Here is an 8350-nt window from a genome sequence, read left to right on the forward strand (position 1 = left end):
TGGAATGCAAGGACTGAAATATTTACCATCTAGCCATTTATGGAAAACTACCAACCCCTGCTCCAAAAGAAGCATAGATAAATTGAACTGTTGCAGTTCAAGCTCTCCAAGAAGTAGACTGTGAGAAAGAGTTCAGGGTTCAGGATGTTAAGTAGGGGATGCCTCTGGGATCCACACATCTGGAGCAGAGAGAAAAATAGCAGAAGTGGGCACAGAGAGAAATCCGACTGCAATGCAGGTCCAGCAGCCTCAGCTGACTCCAGAAGGAACACAGGAGCAAATAACCCTTCAGAGTTGTCCTGAATGGGCCCAAGTAGCTGCACTTTTACCCTCTGCCTTAATTGGTCATTGGAAGTGGGCTATCCCCAGGAATGATGTGCCTTTGGGTGAGGCAGCTGTCAAAGGGGCTGACTGCTCAAGGTTGTCTACTGACATCAGTCCTAGAACCAAGGGTAACAAATCCTCCCCCCAAGGGAACCTTAGGGGCATATCTTCATGCCCAGCACAGCCACCCAAGATTTTTCTTTTTTCTAATATGGAACACTTCACAAATTTACATCTCATCCTTGTGCAAGGCCATGCTAATATTCTCTGTGTTGTTCCAATGTTAGTAAATGTGCTGTTGAAGCGAGAACCACCCAAGTTTTTTTTAAGTTTTCCTCCCATTTACAATTGTACCAAAAACTGAAAGATACCCAGGAATAACCCTAACCAAAGAGGTAAAAGATCTGTGTGTTTAAAACTATAGAAAAGTTATGAAAGAAATTGATGAGGACACAAAGAAATGGAAAAACATTCCATGCTCATGGATTGGAAGAACAAATATTGTTAAAACATCGATACTACCCAAAAGCAATCTACAAATTCAAAGCAATCCATATCAAAATCACATCACCTGTCTTCACAGAGCTAGAATAAACCATTCTAAAATTTGTATGGAACCAGAAAAGACCCCAAATAGCCAAAGTAATGCTGAAAAAGAAAACCAAAGCTGGAGGCATCACAATTCCAGACTTTAAGCTGTATTACAAAGCTGTAATCATCAAGAGAGTGTGTGTGCACAAACACACACACACATAGATCAATGGAATAGAATAGAGAACCCAGAAATGGACCCACAAATGTATGGCCAGCTAATCTTCAACAAAGCAGGAAAGAACATTGAATGGAAAAAAAAAAAACATCTCTTCAGCAAATGGTGCTGGGAAAACTGGACAGCTACATGCAGAAGAATTAGACTAGACCACTTTCTTACACCGTACACAAACATAAATTTAAAATGGATGAAGAACATGAATGTGAAGCAGGAAACCATTAAAATCCAACAGGAAAAAAGAGGCAGAAGTCTTTTTGACCTCAGCCACAGCAACTTCTTACTAGACATGTCTCTGCAGGCATGGGAAACAAAAGCAAAAATGAACTATTGCAACCTCATCAAGATAAAAAGCTTCTACACAGCAAACAATCAGCAAAACTAGAAGGCAACTGACAGAATGGAAGAGGATATTTGCAAATGACATATCAGAAAAAGAGTTAGTATCCAAAATCTATAAAGAACTTATCAAACTCAACACCCCAAAACAAACAATACAGTGAAGAACCATCTATGGATATGGGGGTGTCATCAGTGAGATACAAAGTCAAAGTGATCACAAGATTTCCAGAATAATAACTAAAATATCACCTTAAATTTGTCCCTAATAATGTTCTTGAAAAACTTTATGTCCAAAAGTTTTATTGGAAATCATAAATAGAGAAACAGTCTATAAATATATAAATGCCATTCTCGGGAGAAATAGACTTTCTATTTCTATCAGAATAGCACCCAGAGTTGCTGACAGAATGGTAAGATCTAAGATAAATAACATATATAAGATATAAAATGTTTTACATAAAAGAGATACAATGAGAGATAAGGTACAAAATGTTACTACTTATTAGTGCAATAGCACAAGAACAAGAGATTTTGAGTCTACAAACCTAGGCTCAGTTCCCCACCTGCCACTCACTATGCGCAAACCCCTTTGCCCTTCTGACATGTATGCTCATCTATAAGACTGGACTGTGATACTCTACCCACCTCACAGTGTTGTCACAGAATCAGAAGAAATGCTATATGTGAAACAGTGATGAAATCTGAAACGTGATCAAAAAATACTTTTTCCTCTGTCTTCTGTAACACCTCCTTCAATGCTATCTTGAAGTTCTATTCAAAGATTTAATTGATTTAGTTCTTCTTTTTGTCTGGTCTTACCAAGCATATCATCAATATTTTGTCATATGCAGAATAGGTATTTACAAATATTTTTTTTCTTGATCTACCTACATACACATGCATAAATAAATATACATTCACACACACATATATATAAATACAAATACCAGCCTCATATGATATTTCCTTCCCAAGACAAATATCCTAGAGAATAGATAGGCATTGATAGTCGAAACTTTTGACAAAGAATGTTGGAGAAAATATCCGTGAACATTCAAAGTCCCACCTCTTCACAGTCCTGGCCCCACTGACATCACATGAGGTGATGGGAGCCCACTGAATGGCCCAGAACACTGAGGTTTTGTCCCACGATGTTCTACTGAGCTATAAATGGCCATGTATACTACAATAAGATCCAGGGATTACCTTCATTCTGTCTTGTGTCTCTGTTGGCACACCTGTTCTGTCAATGAGTCATTATCCTTTCTGCATTTCTTCTTTCTTTCTTTCAAACTACCTCTTCACTCCATGAATACACATAATAATGTATATCGTAATAATATATATCACTTGTTTCTTGGGCTGCATTAGCAAAGGAGAAAAGAGCACCATAGTAATAGGATAACTAGCATTACTCAGGTTCTGCCCACTTCTATTTAATCTGTCAAAATCTCCATTTTTCATGAAAAGTTCCACACAACTGGTTATGAGAGTTCTTAGAAAGTGCTTGTACAGTACCATATTTCCCAGCCCTCTCAATTTCTGTGGGGCACCGTCATTTTCTTTCTCTCCTGCTCTAAGTTTGTAAAACTCCATGAACGTGCCTTGGCTCTGCCTGTAGATATCCAGCAAAGTCCTTCTGGCCCAATGTCATCAATAGGAGGTATATGTCAGTGACACTGAATTCCAACCTGAGAAGAATCCCTCTTCCAAACCTGTTACCAAAGCAGGACTGTCTGTTCCTCCTCAGTTTTTCAAGACTTTCTTCCCAGCCCTCTTTCCATTTCATTTCCTCTCTCCTCTCCTTAGCACTCAGGGTCATGTCCTACAGTCAAAGGGACTGGCCCTGGATAGCTGTCTGAGTTTCAAACTCCAATTCAAAGAAGAAACCTCTTCACAGACACCTGTGTCACTGTCAGTGGGCCAGGTGTGTTCACCTGGTCTCCAGCTTCCCCCACAGGAACCTGGGTCCCTGCTGCCACACATACTCACCCAATCAACAAACATTTGTTGAGCAACTACACCGGTGGGCCCAGTGTCAGACAGTGAGCATCTGAATCCCTGAGGGGGCATGTCTTTGCCTTAGAGGGCATGTCATTATACTCTGAGGCCTCTTCCTTTACCTAGGCATTCAATCATTCAATGAGTATATTTGGCAGCTACTAGGAAGGAGACATTAAGCCCTCTGTGGTAAAAGATGAATAGAATACAGCAGCTGTTGCCTTCACAAGGCTTATAATCTAGAGCAGATATAGGAAGTTCACAAATAACCATAATACAAAGTAAAATACAGTAAGTGCTACAAGAGAGATACAAAGTATTTCTGGTATTCAGAAAAAGAAGAGTGTGTTTATTAAGCACTTTCTCTTGCCCAGGCATGATCTCTACATCCCAGAGAGAGGGGGACAGAGAAGAGTGTGTTTATTGTTGTTGTTGTGTATGTGTGTGTGTGTGTGTGTGTGTGTAAGGGTATTTATAATATCCATATTATAAATACATAATAGTGTATATATTTTTTCCATTTGAAATTTATTACCTCCCCCCCCCCCCAATTTTATAGGTGAGCATCTCCATCTCAAAATGACTCAGTAACTTGCTTGGAAAGGGATCTTTGTCAACGGGAACATCTGGAAAGGTTTTTTTTTTTTAATTTTTTAAATGTTTATTTATTTTGAGAGAGAGAACATGAGCAAGGGAGGAGCAGAGAGAGAGAGGGGGACACAGAATCCAAACCAGGCTCCAGGCTCTGAGCTGTCAGCACAGAGCCCGACACAGAGTTCGAACCCACGAACCGTGAGCTCATGACCTGAGCAGAAGTCAGACACTTAACTGACTGAGCCATCCAGGTGCCTTGGAAGCACCTGGAAAGTTTTAATGAAAGAAGTCTCATCTCAGCTGGTTATTAAAGGTTTGGTAGAGTTTTAATTCATATTTATGATTCTTGGTACAAAAGTAGTACATTTTCATCATGGAGATTTAAAAAATATAGAAAAGCACAAACATGCAAGTTGGGGTGGGGGGAGGCCATAAATCCCACCACTTCAATGTAAAAGTACTAACAACCTTTTGGTGCATGTCCTTATAAACGTTTTTCTACTAATCGTCGCTTCTAAAAGAACAATCTGGACTACACTGTTTAGTCCCTGCATTCTTATAAACGACATTTCACTTGATCTTCACAATAGCCCTGCAAAGTGAGAAGTGTTACAATCCCATTTTTTAAGAATAGCTTGAAAGACAGGGACTTTAAGCTTGTCCAAGTCATGTGACAGAGCCCAAAGGCACATCCTGAATGTCTTTCTCCAGAGTCCACTCTCAGCTTCCTCCAGCCATCTCCCAGCCCAGAGCTGCACCACAGAGATGGCAGGGCATGGAAGAGAAAGGAAGGAATCACTGGGAGGGATTTATCTTAATGCAGGACTTAGTGACTGCTTCCATATAGGGCATAAAGGAAGGGGAGGAATTTTTAAATGATGCTAATTTTTGCAGCCTGGGTAGCTGGAAGAAGGCTGATCACATAAATTATACCAATTTCATAACCTGCTCAATAATACATGTAACCTCTACTAGGCAGAAATATTTCCTCGATTCAGACTCACCCCTAACTCAGACAGAGCTCTAGGCACCATGTACCAGTGCGGTCTCATCAACTCTGTAATCCAGGTCACTAAGGAGAATTGGCTCTGGCTGAAAATCTTGTGGGAGGCAGCATGTGGGCCAGAGCACCTCATTTGTGCATGCCCAGGCCTACCCACACTGTGTTTTCCCACAGTGGCTTCTCTGCAACCAACAGAGCATCTGGAACAGACTCCAAGCTAAAGTGCAATTAAGCAGAATGGTCCCCTCCCCGCTCCACATCAAGTGGACTTCAGTTCTGTCTTAGCAGGAATGGGAACAACAAGTTTTTGCCAAAAGAAAAGAAGAAATCAAAACATAAGATGTACTTCTTCCTTGGGCTGCATATTCCTGGCTTGACTTATATCACTTATGTAACAGTGATATAATTTTTTAGAACAGTACATAAAGTTTCAGAAAAGGCCAGAAATACCAGCCCATGATTTGGTCCCCTAGAGTTCTGGCACCAAAAGAAAGGGAAGGAATATGGCTGCATGGGAGTCGGGAATGTTTCTTCTGATTCCAGCCTCCAGACCCGAGGCACACCCTGCCCCACAGACAAGGAATGCAACATGGCAGACAACAGTGGAAGAGGGACAAAGAAGGAAGAGCGGGCACATTTCTTCTTGGGACCACTGAGATCCTTGAACCCTTTGCAGGTCTAGCTGACAGTTCATCTTTGATGGAGAAAACAGTGATTCACTGGACAAAGAGTTCTTGTTCAACTGTTGGCTGAATACACAGTATCCAACTCTACCATCCACATCCCCCAAGCCCAAGATAACTTGTTTTGTTTATTTTCTCTATCAGGTTTTCTAAACCTTGCCACTTTCCAGAAATTCACCCTCAGGAAGCTAATTTTTACATAATCGTTAGTTTCTATTTCTTTCTTATTTCCTTCTTTCCTTTTTTCTTTTTAATCAAAGCTGCTCTCCATTTGGATGACATGTGATGACCCACATCAGTAGAAAACATTAGCTTTGCCCTCTTTGACTCTGAAAACTTGGCAACAGAGTCAAATTCTCTCCAGGTCTCTCTAGTGTGAAACTTCCTGTAATCCTTTTCCCTAACACATACCACAAATCACTCACACAGATGCTTTGGAGAGAAGGCCAGGCCCTTACAAATATCCTACTGAGAGCCTTCTTCAAGCCTGTTTCTTCCTCTAAATTTCTTCAGTATCTGATCCCTCTTTGCTCTTTCCTCTACATTTTATCACATTGTATCCAACCAGTGTGTCCTCTACTACGTATTGGAACAGATAATGCCTGATAAACACTGATAGATGGGAGTCACTGAATGAAGAATCCCTTCCCATCTTTTCCTATTTCATTCTTTTTCTCTGTTTGTCTTTATCACTGATTCTCTGGAGCTTCCAGTAGAGACCTATACCTGTTCCCTGAGACTTAGCAACTTGCCACTTACCTGTCCCAGGGTCTATCACCTCTTTTATTTCTTAACAAGACAAACTTCATTGAACTCATACCAATGAAAGCTCATTTTCCTCTTATCATTCAATGGTGAATAATTACTGACTACTCACCCTGGTCCAGGCATCATTCTAACAAAACAGATGAAATCCCAAATCCAAAGGAGCTTACATTCTAGTAGCAGGAGACCAATGATAAGCAAATCGATAAACCAATAAATAATATGTTCAGAAGAAAAATAAAGGAGAGTCAAGAAACAGCATAATGGAGGTTGGCTAGGTCTTTTCCAAGCCTCAGTAAAAATAGTCACTTGTCCTCATATTTATCAAATGTGTAAGCCTCTCACCCATTTGGCAACAGGCACGGATGCACTGAGATAGCTGATCCACAACATCTGTTTCTGTCAACCAACCCTCAAATAGGAAGAGTAATAATGTCCACTTTACAAGGATTGAACAAAGTAGGTAATCCTTGTAAAGTGCTTAATGTAGTGTCTGATACACAAAGCATACTAAATAAAGGGCAGCCAGAAAAAAAATGGGAAGGAGCAGAGCCACCTTTGGCAAAGACCATCTCATTTGTGCTAATTTTAGCTTATTCTCCATATTATTTGTGCTTTCTTCAGGCAGCCCATAGCTTTCTGAGCAATTGACCCTTGAACTGAGAAGCTGCTTCAGATGAAGACCTTAGCTGAATGTGACATGATAAATAAATGGCACGGTTTAGAGGGGAATGCAGGCTGAACTTTACAGTAGCTGGTGTGTCTCATTTTTCTTCCTGGGGCTTCTCTTCACCCACGGGAACTTACTATTCATCTGACATATGGGCAAACCTGGAAGTGAGAGAGCTAATACCCCATAGGGCAACTTTGATCAATGGGAACAGGAACCAATAGCTAAACTACCCTGCTTCTGGAATTAAGACAAAAGAGTCTGAAACTTATTCTATAGTTTCTCAGAGGCTTCCCCAGAAGGACGAAGCCTCAGTCACCCAAAGCAGTGACCAGCTCAATAATATACCCTGTCTTTCCCTCTTTCCCTGTTCAGTCTCATGGTCCCAACCCAACTCCTGTTCATTGAAATCACTTCCCAAAATAATTATCTTTACAAGGCCTTCATACCAGGAAGAACACAGACTAAGACAGTCATACTATCGATGCAGTGGTTTTTCCTTTCAGATTTTACTTCTAATATTATACATATTAGATATAAATTGTGTGATATGAAATTACCTATGATCTCTTCTCTTCATAGCTTCTTCAAGATAGGAAGTCTCCATGGGGCGCCTGGGTGGCGCAGTCGGTTGAGCGTCCGGCTTCAGCCAGGTCATGATCTCGCGGTCCATGAGTTCGAGCCCCGCGTCAGGCTCTGGGCTGATGGCTCGGAGCCTGGAGCCTGTTTCCGATTCTGTGTCTCCCTCTCTCTCTGCCCCTCCCCCGTTCATGCTCTGTCTCTCTCTGTCCCAAAAATAAATAAAAACATTGAAAAAAAAATTTAAAAAAAAAAAAAAGATAGGAAGTCTCCATTGTCAGATTAATGCACAGTTTATCTCCCAAGGATTTTTTAAATTGCTTTTTCAGTGTATTTTTGGCTCCAGCCTGGCCAAGCTGATCATTACTGTTTTATATATGTAAGAGAAATCCCATAATCACATCACTTGTTACAGAAATTCTCTTTGGTGCAAAATGTTTACATTGCATCCACTATAGAAGACAAGATCTTAAGTTTTTTCAAGTTGGAAAACTTATTTGGAGGGTTGCAACTGTATTTTAGAGTGCAGACTATTCCTTAATTCTGGAAGCAACATTTTGATGAACCAAAGATGAATCTTCTATAATGCTAATGCCAAGGGATCTGATATGTGTGTGTAT

The 8350-nt window shown here is 40.6% G+C and overlaps 1 non-coding gene across 1 annotated transcript; it reads right to left on the minus strand.

Moving 5' to 3' along the window:
• Positions 1-529: 529 nt before the first annotated feature.
• LOC112866186 (U6 spliceosomal RNA) lies at positions 530-635 on the minus strand. The gene has a single exon (XR_003224052.1). It is a non-coding gene; the product is annotated as a U6 spliceosomal RNA (small nuclear RNA).
• Between the last annotated feature and the right edge of the window lie 7715 nt (positions 636-8350).

Source organism: Puma concolor, chromosome D1 (assembly GCF_028749965.1).
Source record: "Puma concolor isolate L17-30 chromosome D1, mPumCon1.1.hap2, whole genome shotgun sequence".
NCBI lineage: Eukaryota > Metazoa > Chordata > Mammalia > Carnivora > Felidae > Puma > Puma concolor.